Source organism: Cryptotermes secundus, unplaced genomic scaffold (assembly GCF_002891405.2).
Source record: "Cryptotermes secundus unplaced genomic scaffold, Csec_1.0 scaffold66, whole genome shotgun sequence".
In the NCBI taxonomy this organism is placed as follows: Eukaryota; Metazoa; Arthropoda; class Insecta; order Blattodea; family Kalotermitidae; genus Cryptotermes; species Cryptotermes secundus.
Window position 1 is genome coordinate 2124174 of NW_019731262.1, and position 21320 is coordinate 2145493.

Here is a 21320-nt window from a genome sequence, read left to right on the forward strand (position 1 = left end):
GTTAATGTCTTTGAAAGTTCACGTTTCCTGGAGAGATGATCGCTGTGTGCGATGGGCATGAATGGGGGCCAATTGTCCGAAGGCACACTGAAGCGTAGTCCCCTCTTTCCCAGAGGGCTGTCCTACACCAGTGTTACCAATACCTTGTCTCGCCCACCGCAGTTCTCTGTGGTCGCCAGAACATTTGTTCCCACACACCGCAGTTACAGACAGGCCACTAATTCACGTGAAAGCTGCCACCCAGAGGGGCCAGAGCAATTCGAGAGAGCTTCTTTCCATGGGTTGTTTAACGACGCTTCCAGTATAGAAACTACATATCATCGAATAGCAGGATGATACGTGAATTATGAATTGGAAAAAGAAGTCGTTGAGGCCCAAACGAGGTACTATCCCAGCATTATCCTGGATACTCTGAGGAAAACCAAGAAAATTTCAGTCAGGATAGTCGTTATCCTGGCCAAGATTTGAACCAGGCATCTGTCGAATAAAAACTTAAGCGTTTTTTTTTCAGTTTCGTGGGGTGGGGTGAGACAGTCAAATTCGTACATCGGTCACTATTTGTTCTACTGTACTAGCCCTAGATGATAGTTGATGATGAGTGTGGAGCAGTCCGTGGGATGATAATTGGCGGGGAAAACAGAAATGACTCGAAGAAAACCTGCCCCAGCGCCACTTTGCTAACCACAAATCCCACATAACCTGATCTGGCCACGAAATCGGGAAACTGCGGTGGGAAGCCGGGACTAACCGCCCGAGCTGAGGCACGGCCAGCACAGAACGTTACTTCTATTCATTCCTACATTCAAAAATGGCTCTACAGCCCTTTTTTGTGCCTTGACCTCTTTTTCAGTTCGGTAATCTTTTTTTACACAGACGGTAGGACTCCTTCGACGAGTGGCGTTACTTCTATACCAATCTAAAATGTATACCTATCTTCTGGGATCTGATGTCATGTACTCCGGTAAACGTTTTCCGACGTTTCGGAGGAAAGTACCGCCTCCAATTTCAGGGTCAAAGCATGACTCAAGAACGCAATGATCATGAAACAAGTAGCCCTTACATCGTGGACTTCGATAAAAGTACACGGTAGCACATCTCAAAAGACATTAATTTTAATGTTTACCACAGTGAGAACCTGAAATTCCACGTACTTTACAAATCCTTACTTACCACGTGGGATCTGTGGTTCTCGTGATGGTAACTGTTGATCTCTGGGTTCTGTGATTGACTAATTTTAGTCCAGTATGTGTTTACCACTTTTCGAAAATAAAATATTCTGTCCGTTTTATTAGGTAGACCAGTCCCTCCTGAACAAGATGGCAACAAAATCTTCCGAAGCATTCGTAAATATCGACCAGCCCATGCGACATCACATCCCTGAAGACCACAGTCTTGATATTAAAATTTGTGAAAACCTTAAATTTCATACGGCATGTACTGTCTTCGCTCACTTGGAAACCGGGATCGTAGGTTCGAATCCCACTCAAGGCGTGGATGTTTAGTTTGTGTGTGTGCGTTTTTCTGTGCTTGTGTACAGGTAGAGGCCTTGCGACGAGCTGATCACCCGCCCAAGGAGTCCTACCGAATGTGTAAGATCTAGAAAAACCGAAGTGAACGGAGAAGTTCATGTAGGTAGGCCTAGGCCCACTGGGGCTGTAGTGCCAAGGGAAAAAAAATTTCATACAAATATATATTACATTAATAACCAGACCAGTTTAATCACCCTCTCCTTTTCATCTGTGTCATCCCTTTTTCTTCTTTATTGCCAGTGGGGTGGGACTGAGTCCCTTGTACTGCTGCCACTTCTGGCCTATTGTACCAGCCCCAGATGATAGGTGAGGGTGATTGTGGAGCAATTGCTGGAATAAAGATTGGCAGGGAAAACCGAAGTACTCGGAGAAATCCTGCCCCAGTGTCACTTTGTCCACCACAAATCCCACTTGACCACACCCGGGATCGAACCCGGGCCGCCGCAGTGGGAAGCCAGCGACTAACCGCTTGAGCTATGGCACGGCCCTCTTGCCGTCCCTTAGTGACGTACATATATTTTGTCTCTCCGTACTTCCATTCTCTTTGGACATCTCAATTCCGCTTTGTAATTTCCAGGTGTGCGAGAGGCACTGGTATCAAATTATGCCAAAAACCGCACACTTTCTTCATCTCGCTGCAGAGTGGATCTCCAATTAGAAGCACTAGTCTCGCCCCTCTGTGTCCAAGCCACATCACACGGACCGCTTAATCAAGGGCGATGAATTCTGTGCGGTGTGCTACTAACGCAAAGGAAGGTAGCATACTGAGGACTCAGTGTTGCCAACATCTCTCTTTCCAGATTTTCATTTCCCGCTTTAATGTCACAGCGCTCTTTTACAAATTTTATTCTTTAACATTTTTCTTTCTTTCTTATTCCTTCCTTCTTCTTTTAGCATGGATTCCTTTTTACACTCCTTGACAGAGGGAAGTTCTTCGACCTCTACCGCATCCCACAATGTTTCCTTTTCCATTTCTTATTAGCTCTTTCTTCTCTTCCTGACATCTTCTAGTATTAGGCTGAGCCATTTTATTCTAGGTCGTCCCACGGGTCTCTTTCCTTCAAATCTATATTATTTTCTTTGTTATAGGCCTAGACGTAATGCAGTATGTACTATTATGTGAAATGTATTAACAGGTTATGTACTTATATGACGATGATTATCATCATCATCATCATCATCATCATGTTTTAATCTGATCTACAGGAAGTTCTTCCCGTGAGCGAGAGCCAAATTCTAATACCAATGCTCAAAGGAAATAAATTTAAAATTACGTTAAATGCTCCATTAAGAACTTATCTCCCTCAAGAAGTTCCTTGCTTGCAGAATAGCCATCATACTACTACTACTAGTACCACTACTACGCAGTGATTGGTGCATGTTGTAGCGTAGTTGCTTGAGGCACTACGCTAGGCGCCAGAATTTAGCGGGTGCAAGTCCCGATGAGGTCATTAAATATTTTTATGGACCTAATCCTTCCAATCGCATTATGGCCTTGGGGTCGGTCCGGCCTCTAACAGAAGTGAGTACCAGGAATCTTTCTGGGGGTAAAGAACGGCCGGGGCGTAAGGCTGACAACCTCACCGCCATCTGTGAGCCGATTGTCTAGAAAATGTGGGAGTCTCGACGTCTCACAACCCCATGGGCCTGCACATCCTGTTACACGGATAACTTTTCATTTTTTGTTTATTATGCATTGATAACCACCATTATCATATAAATGGAAGTTACTTAGGTCATGCTAATGTTGCAGGCCAACCTAGTGGGTTCACTTCAATGTTTTATGTCCTATAAAGAGTCCATCTGTTGGCGGATCCATATAATTAATATAAACCTGGAAGTAAAGGACTGCCGAGCGTAAGGCTGACAAATTTACCGCCATCTGTGAGTCGACTGTCTAGAAAAAGTGTGGAAGCCTCGACATCTCACAGCCCTATGGTCCCTCACGGTCTGTTACAGAGATACCTTTGCTGAAAAAGAACAGGGTAGCGTTGCGGCAACGCTCCATACTTTATTCGGATGTCGGCTGGAACATTGTCTATACTGACTGGGTTTTTTTTAGGTTTTTCTCAGTCACTCTACTCAAAGACGGGATAAGCATGTCCATTAGGCCAGTACAGCTTGCTTCCAAATCTTTTGCAACTCATTACTCATTCATATATCATCGTAAGACAATTCATGACAAGAGTGAAACTAGTAGCCTTCAAGTAGGAACTGCTGTGACATGGCAATCATTGCAACAACAGCGGTACTGCACATATGTCACTGTTCAATTTAATCCGGTTTGTAGGAATGCTACGAGGAGGCAAGCAAAATCCATCAAAGTGTGGAGCGAGGGGGCAAGTTGATGTGTGTAAGTGTGAACAACCAATCAGCCCCCATCTATAACCACCGCCCCCAAGAGTCAGCACGTTCCATGTGCTCTTCTGGGACCCAGCATGCACCGAATCTACACTGAGGAAATAACATAACCGAATGTAGAAAATCCTAAGAATGGAAGAAACTTTACATCGAAAGTGACGTAAGGATCACTGAACACTCTCCTCTTTTCTCAAACGACAAGTGTCTGGACAAGTGTCGGCATGTTCTAGGTTAGAATCTCGGTATGGAAACAGTCCATCCTGAAATCTTTTGTGGTTTCTGTCATTCACCCCGGGCATAAATTAGGCTATGATCGTCTCCTTCCAGATACTGCATAATTCTTCATTCACTTGTCATCCTACCATTCGATTACATATGTTCTACACACTGACAGCGCCCTGGGGGGGGGGGCACGCTTTCAGGTATTTTGTTTAGGCACTATAATACAAGCCGGAAGGTCAAGCATTCGTTTCCCGATGAGGTCATTGGATTTTACAATTGACCTATTCCTTCCAGCCGCACTATACCCTGGAGTCGACTCAGCCTCTAACAGAAACGAGTACCAGGAACCTTCTTGGAGGTAAAGGACGGCCGGGGCATAAGACTAACAACTTCACCACCATCTGTGAGCCGACTGTCTAGAAAATTTAGGAGGCTCAACGTTTTACAACCCTATGGGCCTCCAAAGTCTGTTATAGGGATTACTTTTCTGACACTGTCATAAATTAAACCAGAAAACTCGAATTTAGGGGGCTCTTGTGAATACGGTAAGGTGCCTTCGGTTTCTATGAAATAAAGGAATCTCTTGATTGGCTGAATGACTGCCAGCTTCCTTAGAATAATAGTACCTCTTGGTGTCAGTCAGTCAGTCATTTAGTGAGTATGATGGCTGATGTTGTGTGGCTTTGAACCCCATCCTTTGGCGTATATGGAGACTGACATTATAATATGACAGGCATGAGGATTGAATTCGCTGCTTTCATTTTTCGCGTTTGACGTACCTTCTACCTTGAATATATCGATAGCGGGTTCTCTCAAAACGTTGGTGTGCATCTACAGGACCAAAAACGGAGAATTTAATTATATTTCTATATTACTATACGTACTGCCTGCTTTAACATTAAAAATATCTGCAGCTTCTCTGTAAGTAGGCTGCACTTATGTATTCCGTACGGTTCTCACAATAAACAGCGATTATTTCCCTAAACAGCATTAACCGGTTGGGCTTTGTTATGGAAATGTAATGTGTTTCCTGTGAGGTACGGACTGGATTAATACATATTATTATTATTTCAGGGGCTGGGATAGCGTACTCAGTATAGCAACTGGCTACGGGCTGGATGACTGAGGGGTCACTAGGTTATAGAATTTTCTCTTTTCAAAGCCCACACAGTCTCCTATCTAATGGGTAACGGCGGCTCTTTCCCCGGAGATAAAGCGGCCGAGGCGTGAAACTGACCACTCACATCAAACGTGGATCTATACATCCAGTCCCTCATACGTCTTCATGGTGTAGTGCTTAATTAGTTAAGGACAGGCACTATAATTTTTATTACAGAAGAAATTCATGCTTAAAATGATTAATATATTTCGGGTGGTATTTCTAAAAGAAATATAAGCAGTTTCTTTTGTAACTTGTTACGTTTACGCCTGCACATCCAGCAATTCAGCGTCACTAGTTCGATCGAGAAAACTAAAAGGAACAGCGCCGCAGAAAAGAAAGAAGAAAAAAAATGGGGGGGGGGAAGATAAGAGAAGGAATTCAGTGCTTCGTGGAATATGGGATAGAGATTGATGAACACATTTTCAAATCGTGACAGTTTCCAGGGAGAATCTCCAGAGAGAAAACTCCCTCATTATGAAAGGGCACCGTTTTTGTCTCCACTCCTGTCGAAAAGAACACAACGGAAGTTTGTATACCAGGGCCTATATTCGAAATTCGGAAAAAAGAAAAATACGAATATGTCCTCAATTTCTCCTAGAAAAAAAAGATTTATTCGTGCCATAATTTTATATTCAATATTTTCACTGGAAACTTTATGGATAATTTCAGATAACGCTTCTGAGATTTCGAATCACTACGTGCCTTCTTCACGAATTGCATAAACTGAACATATAGAATACAGATCAGGCGCATCTGTTGTCTGCATGTTTCATCTCCGAAACTAGACAACTGACTTCGATGTAATTTTTGTGTTGGAAGCTGTGAATATAATCTGTACAGTGGTTTGAAATTTGGCTCTCATGAGTAAGTGTCAAATGTAATTCACACTTTCGTGTCTTCCCACTTTTGCTTGTCTCTTGCTTGAATGACTCTTCGAACCTGAAGATGTAGGAGCCACGTTTCCACGAAACGTCTGTGGACCCCCGTCCAACAACACTTCAACCCAGAGAATCGTATTCATCACCACCGGTGAGAACCTCAAACCCAGCGTAACAATTATTAATTTTAATTTATGCTGTACCATAATATTATTCACTCCCTCTTAATTTGAGATATGAGATGGAAGATAGCATTATTGCTAAGCTATCAGCTGCACTATAGGGGAATCGGGGTTTGATTCTCGGAAGGAGCAGATTTTTTATATTTTTCACAGCATGCAGACCGGTTTTGGCGCCCAGTGGGTAACGGGGGTTCTTTCGTCGTGGTTAAAGCGGCCACGGCATGAACTTTAGCACTCATCTTCATGGATGGAGGTCTTAATGCATGGAGCTATACCTCCATTATCTCATATGTGTCCATGACATCCTTATTAATTAAGCGCAAAGACAACTTTACCTATATTTTACGCTTCAAACGAGGGACAATCAGTAAATGGGTTACAAATGGAACTAAAACAGCTGTAATAGATGTAATAGGTTTTCTATTTGTATCACTAGGTAGCAGCATAGTCCAGCTTCATGACAGTCTATGTAGCGGATGCGCATGCGCATGCGCATGTTCAGAGACTGGTTTTAGTAGTCAAAATGGTGACAGTGATTGAGGAGTGTATCAAGGAGCAGAGTTCTGTTGTGCTTTTGTTGTGGGTAAAAGGACTCAATGCCAAAGCAGTTCATAAAGAAATGTTTCCTGTTTATGCTGGGAAGTGTTTGTCGCGTAAATCGGTTCACATCTGGGTGGAAAACGTTTCGCTGATGACCAAGAAGATGAAACGGAGGTACGGAAGTGATTTGAGACAACAGTCAAAAACAGTTCTATGCTGCGTGTTCCAAAGCACTGGTAAAGCGATGAGGCAAGTGTATCAGTATTGGCGGGGGATATGTCGAGAAATAAATGTTTCTTTTTCAGTTTCGAATATCACATGTTTTAACCTTTTATATCCATTTAAGACCTTGTCACTGATTCTCCCTCTTACAATTTTTATTTTGTTTCCAACAGACGAAAGTTGGAATGTCATCAACAATCTCAACTGAGACAGTCCTAGCCAAGATCTCACTTAAATGAAATAATATCTGCGGGGTCCGAAGTAACCTTTGATTGAAATTAAGCGTTAGAAAATAGTCAAAGATTTAAACTAACGATTACACCTTCCCTCCTTCACGACAGACAAAGTAAAACTGATGACCAAATAAATACCAGTCACCCACTACTAACAAACTGTAGGCACCTGCATCTCGTTGTGGATTCTCGGGTTCAATCCCAAGTAACTTTATGCGAGTTTCGCAGTAAACAAACTGATACCGCAGCGGATTCTGCGGGTTTCTTATGTTTCCCCTCCTAGTCATCACTCCGCCACTGCTCCATACTCTTCTACCACCGTCCCGTGTGGTATGCGACAGTATGTCATCACATCCTAGGTCTTCAAGTTTGGGGCACTTGGCACTTGGCTGGTTACAGACTGAGGATCATGGTTTAGTATTGCAGCATATTTTCTCAAAACAAGAACTGTGGGGCTAGAGAAACAGCCGTTGCTAGCGAACGACTCTGAAACATATGCTTCTAGGCAACGGCCGCGAAACATACAACGGAACAACTTCCGTTAGGCAGTGAATTATTAATAAGCAAGAATAAACGACCGCTGCTGGGGAACTGCTAAGGTAAACACGTTTCCGCGTCAACGGATAAGGATTGAACAGAGGAACAGGGTTTTCTACGTAGTAGGTGAACAGATGTTATAAAGAAGAGACAAGGTTTAGGCTTGATCATTTTCTGCGAATCTTAGGAGGCGAAGAAACGGGAAGTCTCAAATCTGAGACAGTAAAATATGGTCGCNACATTTGCTTCTAGGCAACGGCCGCGAAACATACAACGGAACAACTTCCGTTAGGCAGTGAATTATTAATAAGCAAGAATAAACGACCGCTGCTGGGGAACTGCTAAGGTAAACACGTTTCCGCGTCAACGGATAAGGATTGAACAGAGGAACAGGGTTTTCTACGTAGTAGGTGAACAGATGTTATAAAGAAGAGACAAGGTTTAGGCTTGATCATTTTCTGCGAATCTTAGGAGGCGAAGAAACGGGAAGTCTCAAATCTGAGACAGTAAAATATGGTCGCGAGTACCAACGGACTTGAACCCGAGAAAGAATGCGCTGTCTACGATCAGCAGCATATACAAAAGACAGACCCGTCCTCTCGTCAGAGAAGGCGCCACATAAAATCAAGGCCGTTACGGTCAAACAGTAATAAATATCTGGTCATGAGCCCCAGATGGGGTTCGACACCAAGACTTACTGCCTGATTGTCAGTCGGAATGTGACTTTGACTTTGAGCTTTGTAATTTAGTCTGTGAAGAGAAGACTTAGTTGAAGGAAGAATGCTCAGTTGGAAGGGAAGAGAGGAACTAGGCGCAGAAGGTGAAGAATCTCCAATGTTATAAGCCGTTACCAGGAAAAGTCTAGTAACATGCTGAGAACACTAGTGTCTAATGGCAATTTATAAAGTGTGGGGATCCGTAATGACACTATAATTAAGTGTAATTACGAGTTATGTGTTAAAGTGTTCAATAAATCCAATATCCAGTCCAAAACCCCGCATACAATACCATTCAGACACCTGAGAGTATTAAAACGATAAATCCTGGACTTATGATAGACCAGTTTTGAACTAAGCCATTCCTGTTCTAGAGTATTTTCCAATTCCATTTCTTTACCATGCGCGCAATCCCCCCGCCCACAAGAACAACCTCTTCCTTCCTATATGTAACTCTCGGTTCTGTGTTAAAGTAAAAACCAAGGTAGGAAAAGCAATAAAAGAAGTGTAAAGATGGGCGGTTCTTGACATGTGTTCCCACAGGAAGAAGCGACGGGACAAATGTCTACACGAACAGGAGGAGTACACTCAACTCAGCAAGTATCTCCCTTCTGTCACTGACGAGACCAGAACAAACATCGTGGCTTTACACATATTTCTATTTACACGTTCATATGGCCGAACATAATGAAGGCGTATGGAGGAGAGACTGTAAGGATCCACATTTTCATTACCTCGGCACTAGCTGGAGGTGAGTAGTCAGCTTCACGTCCCTGTCCCTTTACCCCCCGGGGAAAGAGTTCGCGGTACCCATTGGATACGAGGCTGGGTGGGCGCCAGAGCCGATCTGGACGACGTGGAGAAAATAAAATTATTGACTATACTGAGACTCGAACTCTAATCCCTTGGTCGTCCAGTCCGTAGCCAGTCTCTATACCGACTAAGCAGTCCTGTCGGAAGAAACTGTCACAGTCAGAGTTACTTTCTGACTGGCGGTTTACTGCCAATCAGTTCGTCTTGGCAACAAGCCCCTTGAGACTCACAACCAGTTTCTTTTTTATTTTCCAGCCGAACACTTGCGGTTATATTCTTTATGTAACATTCTCTCTGACGAGAGGATGGGTCTGTCGCTTACGATTTCTGCTGGTCCTCGCCAGCGCAGTCATTCTCAGGTCCGAGTCCCGCGGAAATCATGACCATATTATACTGTCTCAGATTTGAGACTCCCACAACCTGGAGGGCCAGGTTTCCGTATTTATATCCCCCATGAACGTGGTGTCCCAGTTGTACCCCCATGTATTTGGTTCTCTTTTCGTCGCCTAATACGACTCGCAGGGATACGGTGGAAGTATTCGAATCCGCCTACAAACGGGATTAATGCACAGTTAACCCATCGAAGCCTGTTAAAAATTCATTGAGCTTCAATTACAAAAATCGGTTAATGTTGTTTAGAAAAGTAATCGCTGTTTACTGCGAATCTTAAGAAACGCACAAGTACACTGTGTGAGATACTTTTTTTATTATTTTTAAGTAGCTGGTTAATGTCTACATATGTCTCGTAACCACTCATTAAGCCTGGCTCTATTTATGAGAATGCATTTTCAATGAATTACGTTATTTTGTAAATTTTGTGACATAAGAATTATGAAGAGATAGTTGAGGCACTATGCTACAAGCCGGAAGGTTGCGGGATCGAATCCCGATGAGGTGGATTTCTTTTTAATTTATCTAGTCCTTCCAGCCGCATTATGGCCCTGGTGTCGACTCAGCCTCTAACAGAAATAGATACCAGGAATATTCTTGGGGGTAAAGGGAGGCCGGCGCTTAAGACTGACCTCACAGCCATATATGAGCCGATTGTCTAGAAAATGTGGAAACCTCAACATCTCACAACCCTATGGGCCTCCATGGCCTGTTACAGGGATAGCTGTACTTTACTTTTTACACAGCGTAGTTGACACGAGGTGAAATTTGTCAGTACCTTGTACAGCAAGGCAGCAAATTTTTGTAAAATTTGGTAAATATCTACAAGAAAATACGATGTCGCCTTTCAAAAAACAGCAGTTCTTATGGTCACCTCTACGCGATCCTCAAATTTCACATGACGAATTCTTTGTAATGAAAATGCAGCTTGTTTCCTTTGACGTAATATTTGACTTCCAATTATTATTAAAATGAACGCTGCCTAAGTGTTTTCTTCCACGAGAAGCTCAGTTAGTATAGTGACAAGGTTACGGCCTGGCAACGGAAGAATCGCATTCTATATGGAGGTGGGTGGTCACCTTCACGCTCCGTCTGCTTTACCGCAGGTAAACAAACCAATTTGTCAAATGGACACGAAGTTTGGTGGAGCCCTTAGTGGTTCGGATTTTTGTGAAGCTGCTGTAACTCCATCTGCAATAAAAGAACTGCCTAACTTTTATAATGTGCTAGTTACTCTTTAACCTTTCAAAGCCCAGAAGTTACTGCATGTACCACCCGCTTTAACATTCTAAAACCCCTCGTTCTGCCCACAGAGTGTATTTACGTGTTCCGCGTGGTTCTCACAATAAACAGCGATTATTTCCTTAAACAGCATTAACCGGTTGGGCTTTGTAGCGGAGACGTGATATGTTTCCTGTGAGGTACGGACTGAATTTATATATACTGCATTCTGCCCACACAGTGTATTTATGTGTTCCGTATGGTTCTCACAATAAACAGCGATTATTTCCTTAAACAGCATTAACCGGTTGGGCTTTGTAGCGGAGACGTGACGTGTTTCCTGTGAGGTACGGACTGAATTTATATATACTGCATTCTGCCCACACAGTGTATTTATGTGTTCCGTATGGTTCTCACAATAAACAGCGATTATTTCCTTAAACAGCATTAACCGGTTGGGCTTTGTAGCGGAGACGTGACGTGTTTCTTGTGAGGTACGGACTGAATTTATATATACTGCCTTCTGCCCACACAGCGTATTTATGTGTTCCGTATGGTTCTCATAGCAACCAGTAATTGTTTCCTTAAACAGTATTAACCGGTAGGGCTTTGTAGTGGAGACGTAATGTGTTTCCTGTGAGGTACGAACTGAATTTTTGTATATTACCTAGAAGAAATTCAGTCTTTACGGAGTTAAAAGTTACTAACATTTAAATTAGATTTAATAATAAATGCTGTCTGCACTGCTTGAGACGTCTGTACCTCTCCATCGCTGAAGACACACGAGCATTCAATCACTGGTTCCTTCTCTCCACTCAAGTCGCGTCTGAGAACGTGAAGGAGGAAGCAAAAGTTGAAGAAATGAATAAAGAAACGAGAATTATTTCTCTTCTTCCCTCAAGAATTCACCCATCAATTCTTGTGACAAGAATATCAACATATAGGCTTCTATACATCCAGACTACACCGTCCAACCCACTTCCTTCTCACCCTACATTCGCAAATTCCAGGTTCCTTTTATTGCTGACACAGTACGCATGCTTCCCAGGTCCTACATTTTCTGCATTTGATTTAACCCCTTTATTACATGTTCCAGGTGTTTCAATATCATCCGAACTCTGAATTCTGCCCACACAGTGTATATATGTGTTCCGTATGGTTCTCACAGTAAACAGCGATTGTTTATCTAAGCAGAATTAACCGCCTGAGCTTTGTAGCTGAGACGTAATGTGTTTCCTGTGAGGTACGAACTGAATTTATATATACTGCATCCTGCCCATGCAGTGTATTTATGTGTTCCGTATGGTTCTCACAGCAAACAGCGATTATTTCCCTAAACAGCATTAACCGGTTAAGCTTTGTAGCGGAGACGTAATATGTTTCCTCTGAGGTACGGACTGAATTGCCATCCATTATTTCGACAGATTAAAATTCTTTCGTCTGCCCACCAAGGCTTTCAACCCTCTGTATGTATGCGATCATATAACAAAATTGTGCAGACAACAAGAAGGAGTCATTCGAAATCATGAGAATGAAAACGTTCACAGCACAGGTCAAGGTGAAACCAGACACAGAAAATATAAGAGGCTTAATATATGTTGTAATATGCTACATGTGCGATACGTTCGCTTGATGGGAAGCCAAGCATATTCGTAAGCGACAAACCCATCTTCTCGTCAGAGAAGATGTTGCATAGGGACTATGACCGCAAAGGTTCAGTTGAAAATAATCTGTGGTCGTGATCCTCAAGGGGTTTGGCGCCAAGATGAACTGATGGGCGGTAAACCTCCAGTCGCAAATAACCCTGTCTAAACCGTCTGTCCACAACAATGTCCACTACATAAGAATACGCCTTATTCACTTCCCAGAGCTTTACCCCCTCTCAAAAGTGGCTTTACTGGAAGAGCGGGAGGCACTGCCTGGGGAAATTCGAAGCAGGGCAATTTTTATGCCGCCCCCCCGTACGCTTTAAACGAAATGCCGGACTGCTGGCTACAAGTCGAGTTGCTCCCGGAAGGTCCTGCAGAGAGGTATGTAAACTGTGGAAATAATAAAAAATTCAAAGAACCACACCCGAGGATTCTGTGAGTCTTCAACTTCTTACTAACAAACTAATTAACTCAATATTAGAGTTAATTTCACCGACCACACAACGTTTTTATTATTGTCACACTACATGTTTCGACCTCAAGAGGTCATCCTCAGGTGTGCGAACACAGTTGCACAATCACACGCAATCACATTTGTTTTTCCACTTATTTCGATCCTGTATCCTGTAGCGTAGACCTGAACTGGATACAGGATCGAAATAAGTGGAAAAACGAATGTGATTGCGTGTGATTGTGCAACTGTGTTCGCACACCTGAGGATGACCTCTTGAGGTCGAAACATGTAGTGTGACAATAATAAAAACGTGTTGTGTGGTCGGTGAAATTAACTCTAATATTGATTAAATACACAACAGGATGCAAGAAACAATTAAACTAATTAACTACCCTACTAACAACCAAATAACTACTATATAATTCCATGGAGCCTGGCCCTTTTTGAGAAGCCACCAGTTGCTCAGCTACCCTCGAATTTTCCAACATTTTAAGGCCTATAAAATGATGAATAGAAAATAAAATATACTGCAAACCTAATTATTAATTATTTAAATGGCAATAGTAACTAGGTGTACCATATGCTTTAACATTAATTAACGCAGCATTTCAAGCACAGAGTTTATTTCTGGCGTTCCTTTTCTTCTTACAATTAATGACGGTTTCTATAAGCACTTCTGAAATTCGTAATGTACACAGAATCCCTTTCCTGTGAGGTAATGACGGACTCTTTAATATTGTCAGGTGACAGAGCGACTATAGACAGGTTTTGGCTTGGTCATCGGATTTATTGGACTCTTTGATACAGAGCGTGACTACATTTTACGGTTCACAGTTACACACACACACACACACAAACACACTAATGTCCACAGTCATGTCTTCACTGCCGTTGCTTGGTAGCGGCTTCAAAGGAGGACGTTCCCCTTCCTCTGGGTTCCGAAACTGTGCCAAGCCTGAGCTACAAGCTTCTCACAGCAACAGTTCACAACAACTGAACCCCAACGGTTACCTGACTCTAATTTCTGACTGACTTCGCCTATAACATCTCAACACGGACCACACAGAAAACACTGTTTCTCTGTTGCTGTTTACGCGCCGCTGCCTAGTAACGATCTTTGTATAGTTACTTATTTCGCTGTCGTTGCCTAGCAACGGGTAATCATGCCACAATATTATTTAAACCTACATAAACGTCACCAAACAACCATCATCTTACTGGCAAGAAACCGGGGGATACACCTCATTTCGGGTCCGGTATTGATGGCAGTTGCACTGACAATTAGAGCTAGTCTGCAGACAATTGCCGCTGTCACCCTCTCTCTCTCTTAGAGTCACCTTATGAAGGGCTACAGAATTAGAATAACTTATGATAAAATTCGCATTAAAGGAATAAGCCCTATGGGCAAGCCGGGTCCTTATATCTTGGCCAAAGCATCACAAGTCTCACAAATTCAAGAAAAGTAATTTAAATATTTCCATATGAAGGTGACATCCTATTTTTCTACTTTTACATTTGAATAATTTTGTCTTGACGGATTGTGAGATTCTGTGGTAGGAGCAGAAACCTACAAACCTTCCATCTTCTTCCGATGTGAAATTACAACACAAGAGTAGATGGCAGCACACTCGAATTCCTAGGCCCACCCTACTGACTCCCTGGCTACCGGAAACATACTCCTAGTATTTTCGGCCGTTCGTTTGCCCAACTAAGGAATATTTTCGGGGTGTATTTATTTCATTTTCCGGTGACGTAGCCAAGCGGTCTAAGGTGTACTAGGGCTGTAGTGCCAAGGAAAAAAAATTCATTTACTTGCAGTCCATGGCCTATTTAACGACAATGCGTTAAGCTCAGATTTTACAGTGTTGAATGTTAGGACGGCAGTGAATAATTAATTGGAAAAGATGTGAAAGCAAGGAGTAATGCCTTAACGTCATGCACTATTCCAGCATTTGCTTAGACCACTTAGGATCTCGGTCAGGCAGCCGAGTTTGGAGTATGGCAGAGGTAAAATCAAAGGTGTCCCTCTGGTTAATTACAGATTTATGGCCAGGGAGAGAAACAGTTAAAAAATCGTAAAATATAAAAAGGCATAATTCTCCCTATGCTTAATTAATTAAGCACTACGCCATGAAGATGTGTGGGGGCGGCCTCCGTAGTCTAGAGGTAAGGTTCCCACCTCATGACTCGTAGTACGCGGGTTCAAATACCCGGCGGAGATCGTCGAATTTTTAAGGGCGGAAAAAATTCAGGGAACAAGTCCTCCGGGAGGGACTTTAAGCCGCGGGTCCCATGTCGTAGCTTAACGGCACGTAAAAAAACCTCATACCCCCAAAGGAGGTCACTGAGCAAAATTGCGGACGTTTGCCACCCAACAGCAGTCACTAATACCTCCGGTAGAGGGGGGAAGCATTATAGATACTTCTCAGCCAGTAGAGCCGGTCTCGCTGGCTGGGCGGGACTGATGGTAAGCACCAATACCGGTAGGATATAGAGACTGGTAGAAATCATAGAGGGAAGCACAATGGACCACTACAGGTCTAAGTGCATGGGGAAACCCACCCTCTCTAATAACTAACTAACTAACTAAGATGTGTGGGGATGTGGATGTATAGATCCATATTTCATGACATCGGGACTAGTTCGAGGTGAGTGGTCAGCTTCACGCGTCGGCCGCTTTAACCCCGGGGAAAGAGGCCCCTGTACCCATTGGATAGGAGGGTGGGAGAGCCCCAGAGCCAGTCTGGATGACGTGGAGAAAAGAAAATTCCCAACCCTACCGAGACTTGAACTCCGGCCCCTCGGTCGTCCAGCCCGTAGCCAGTCGCTATACCGACTGAGCTATCCCGACTCGAAGCCGGACAAAATACGTTTCAGTAATCACTGATGCTCTCCTTTGGTCCTCACCTGTAGTCGGGGCCCAAGTTTAGTCTCTTTCTGATGCCCTGCAGGAGACCAGGCATGAGGTAGAAAAATTAACTGTTCTGACTTAATAACTATTTGATATTATCACGATTTAGAGTCTGTGATTACAGACAGGTTATGAACTGGTGAATTGGATTTACTGACCAGTTTTATACACAACACGGATCTACAAGTAATTAAAACACTATTGCTGATTTACCCACTACAAATCACTCCACGCAAAGTCTTCTCAGTCTGCTTTCACTAATCGTTGCTTGGTAACAGCTCTAAACAATGGCTATTCCTCTGCAATATTTGTACTAGACATTTCCTGGTAACGGATCTAAATAATTAAGATTCTCCAGCTTCTGTGTTCACGTCGTTACTGTCTGCCGAATATCCCACAACTGAACCCATGACGTCATCTTCTCAGCCTCCCTTGCAGAGCCCAATTCTCGACTAACTGATCGCTTGGAATCCCGGATGTCAACTGACTCAATTCTCGCCTGAACTCTTCTTTATAGCCATTTTGCGTGGACCGAACAGAAAATATAATTCCAAACTATTCCCCCATTTTTTCTTGCCTGTTCGTTGTCGAGGGAATTTGTTTACTGAGCCGTTGTCTAGCAATGGATGTTTCCTCTGGTTCCCATGTCTCTGGATACAGTTCGTCATGTTCTCTGTGCCGCAAGTGCTAAGGGTAAGATTTCCCGAAATCCAGACCTTACCTTCCGAACGCAGAATGGAATACTTAATCGCCAGTCAAAAAGAGTTCGGTCGCCACTGGTGAATAAGGGACCTTATTTTCGGAAACTTAGGTAGTTTGGAGTAAAGATATAGCTCGATGCATTCTTAACCTGAAAACTACTTCCAATCTCACACACCTGCTTAGTGGATTCGACAGAAATCCAACATCGATTGTGTACCCCAAATCTAGTAACTAAACTGACTGAGCTATCGCGCAACGTCAGAATTTGGGACAAAAAAAAAAGAAGGAAGTCTGCGATAAAACCATTTTGGCTTTCACCGAAACCGCGTGATTCTTTTACTTAAATAACTGTAACCATATGCATTCGTCCATATATTATTGTTCATGATCGACTCATTTTTTGTTCTGTGGCGCTACAACCCCAATTTTGGGCCTAGGCCTACCTCCATGAAACTCTCCGTTTCACTTCGGTTTACTAGATCTTACACATACGGTAGGACTCCTTGGTCGAGTGATCAGCTCGTCGCAAGGCCTCTACCTGTAGACAAACACAGAAAAACGCACACAAACATCCATTCCCTGAGTAGGATTCGAACCCACGATCCCGGCTTCCGAGTGAGCGAAGACAGTGCATGCCTTAGACCGCTCGGCTACCGTGACCGGCTCAACTGACTCATAGTACGTACCATTCCAAACTGTGAATAAAAAATTCAGTATTTTAAAAATGAAAATGGTGCCCGGCGTTCTGTATTTAGCGATGAATAATGGCGATAAATTCTCAAAGCTCTCCGTGTAACAGGCCGTGGAGGCCCATAGGGTTGTAAGGCGTCGAGGCTCCCACATTTTCTCTAGATAATCGGCTCACAAATGGTGGTGAGATTGTCAGCCTTACGCATCGGCCGCCCTTTACGCCACGAAAAATTCCTGGTACTCATTTATCTTAGAGACTGAGTCGACACCAGCGCCATACTGCGGCTGGAAGGATTGGGTAAATTGAAAAAATCCACCTCATCAGAACTCGAATCCGCGACTTTCCGGCTTGTAGCATAGTGCCTCAACCAACTACGCTACGGTGTGCCGTTCGAACCTAATCGCTATAATTAATTTTAATATCTAGGTTAGTACTTCTGGCGGAAGAAATGGTTACATAAGGCGTGAAGAATTGTTTCAACTCAACTTTACACTGAAAATGTCTTTCCTCATGGTTTCACTTCCTTCTTCAGAAAAAATCCCTTCCCCCCACCGGTTTTTGCTCTAATGACAACCCACTACACTTGTATGCAGGAAGTACTCGGTTCGAATCTCGGCCTCGACTCTGGCTATCCTGAGTGAGTTTTTTTCTGTGTTTTCCTCAGACCCTCTATGAAATTGCCGGAATATCTCTTAGAATAGGCCAGTGTTTTGCAAGAGATGTGCAGTCACGAGGTACGAGGCATGACGGGAATTTTCGCAGAGAATTTTACATATTTATTAAGGCCTGTACAGTTTCGAACCCCGTTCTCGTGAGGCAAAGTCCTGTGGTTTACCATCATGCGTCCTCGACAAACCCGAGTACGCCGCAGGTGAAAATAAGTTTTCGAACACTGAATTATGCCACGGCAGATTCCTTCCAAATCCTTTCGAACTAATCGTTCATCAGTCATCCTACAATCAGGAATTGTATAGCGTCTTTAGAAACCCCAGTAAATAAAAACAAGGAACTGCTAATCACTACATTTCTTCACATGAACGAGGAGTGGTGAACCAACGACGTTGGAAGACCTATCTCAACACATTGTCGCTAGAGAGCGCTGATGGATAGTGCGGCGCAGTGAGTTCTAGTTTAGCTTGCAGATGGCAGCATAACAAGCCAACAGGAGAGGAGCCAGTCTGCTTGTGCAGCCTGGCTTCGACGACTCAACTGGCAATAACGAAGTAACATAAATATCGATTATCATTAACGGATTCAAATTATAATACGTTTCCATTATGACACGGTGAAAAATAACTGAACAAGGAAAAATAAACGCCAATGGCATTTGTTCTCATTCCTTTACATTTTAGCCTAAGTTCTTTGTTTTATAAGGAAAAATAGATGAACTGCAATAATTTTATAATTATAAGACCAAACAAACGCGATTCGAGTTCCAGCATAAAAAAGGGTTTTCTCTACTCTACAGGGCCAAGATAAGCTTTGGGGCTCACCCAGCCTCCTGTCCAGTGAGTCCCGGGCGCTCATTTCCCAAAGAAAAAGCGGTTGGGGTGAGAAGCTGACCACTCACCTACTCCTACTTCCTAGGAAATAATTGAATCAGTTCTTCTGCTTTCTACATGTCCCTTGATTTGATCGTCCCAGTAAGGTTTATTGAAGAGTACAACTTCTGAAGCTTCTCATTATGCAGTGTGCTCCAACTTCTTGTCACTTCCCCTTTCTTATAAAGTCCTTTCCCTTGGAAGTAAGCCTATTCCTTCAACAGGCAAAATCTCATTTTAAAATTATCTTTCATGGTTTTGTACCAAATAACTTTAAGACATCTTGGATTTTAGTTCCTCACAGTGGTCAATGTGGAGAGTTCTGTCCCCCTCTGCTTCTATATAATGCCACTCTTTCACCAGCCACTTAAACCCTGATAATGGAAGCGGCATGTTCCACCGAAACATCGGCTCAATTTCAAACGGACTACATGACTTCATATCCCAAAAGACAGAAATCAACTTTAGAGCTTATTTATGTAACCCAACAATAGAGGACGTTCATGAACCAGGGAAAATTCTTGACCTTACCGGGACTCGAATCCTAGCCATCTGCAGTCCAGTCCGTAGCCAGTCACTATACCGACTGCACTATCCAGGTTCGCAATATCATCAATTATATAACCAAAATGCAATTTATGTCTGAAATTTTTTAATTAATATGAGTCTGACTCTTGAAAAATTATAATTAATGGGGTTCCTGTTAAATGCTTATACTGAAGCTGTAAGAAGGAACAGCAGTCATACCGTTTCAATTCTGCATATGAAAGTAATAAATATTTTCTTGAAAGTATTAAGTTTTCCTTACAATATTTTGAAACAGAACATTTAAAATGTATATTGTAGTTTGGAATATAATACTTTAACTGTATTACTAAATCTCTACATAAAAGTTTCAATATGACACAATACTGGCCATTCTATGTCACTTGCTACACTAGTTCCTCTGTTCCTCTTCCTATGGACTTCACAAATACCTGACCTAGGGTATCATTTATAAAAATTTATATTAAAATTTGTGGGTGAGGAAATTCAATTCATTGCTACACCCAGATATAGTGCTGCCTTCATTTCTTCCCTAATGCAGTATTTGCTTCACATGTCTCCTCCTAGTCACATGACTTATCAATGCACAATTTACATTGTCATTTTTATGAAAGCTTATTATAGAATCCAGTCCCTACCTTGTCTTTGGAGTTTCAAACATTTCCAAACCACAATAAATGTAAGTATCTACATTTAAGTTAAATAGACTTGAAAGGATTCTGACGAAGCTGTATGCTGTACAGAACTATTAGGCTTATTTTTGACTCTATCCATCGTCTGGTATATAGAAGACAAAAAACCACAACGTTTCGGAGACTGGATCTGTCTCCGTCCTCAGGTGGAGGCTAGTCAGGCTAGTATCAATCACTGAACCTCCAGTGATTGAGACTAGCTCTTTCTAACGGGCTCAACTGAGTAGGTTTATCCTGCCCCATCCACCTGAGGAAGGAGGCAGATCCAGTCTCCGAAACGTTGTGGTTTTTTGTCTTCTATATACCAGACGATGGATATAGTCCAAAATAAACCTAATAACATTTAAGTTGCTACCCAGTGAAACCACACAGGATTTCCAAATTGTAATCATACTGAACTTATTCTGATTTTTACTCTAATACAAATATTATCATATTCTAATTAAAATTTTTTTCATTCACTTGACTTACTTGTTTTCGATAGTGTAACTTCCGATACCTGTCTTCAGTTGTTCACTCACAGACACATCATTGTATCCAGACACTATACACTTTCTTGTATATTATTTCCTTTAAACCTATTTCTGGTGTCAAAATCGTTAATTCTACACTTATTTAATCTATACTAAAACTAAATATATGTATAACACAAAACATGCTACTTTATCATAATCACAAACTGGGTAATACCGGGCTTTCGCTGTATCATTATTCCTTTGTTTACAACCGGCAGGGTGGGCAACGGTATAACATCACATTCCTCCAGTCACAAACACAATATCTTGTCATACACTAAAGTAATGAAACGTAAGGAGACAGAATAAAAGGTGCAGATATTTAAAGCACTGTACAGCGGAACGTATGACACAAGGGATGGTGGAACATGAATGGTGCAAATAGCACTCTCTTCTGGGATATGATGATGTGTAGCCCAATAATTTCCCGACGTTTCGGAGGGACATACTGCTACCATCTTCACATGAATAACCTGGTCTAAGTCAACATGTATATGTTCAGAACCGAATGCTTGAAAACGGAGATAAAGTTGACCCTGTGTTCATTTAAGTAAGCACTATGCCATGAAGGTGTATGGGGGGTGAAGATGTAGCTCCACCATTCTTGACCTCG

At 42.5% G+C, this 21320-nt stretch overlaps 1 long non-coding RNA gene across 3 annotated transcripts in view; it reads right to left on the reverse strand.

Annotated features, from left to right (window-relative positions):
* The window catches only part of LOC111866679, a 239262-nt gene extending 218387 nt beyond the window's left edge, over positions 1-20875 (reverse strand). For all 3 annotated transcript variants that reach the window (XR_004513247.1, XR_004513246.1, XR_002843191.2), the window contains exon 1: positions 20664-20875. This is a non-coding gene — a long non-coding RNA (uncharacterized LOC111866679). The remainder of the gene's footprint in view (positions 1-20663) is intronic.
* Positions 20876-21320: the final 445 nt, after the last annotated feature.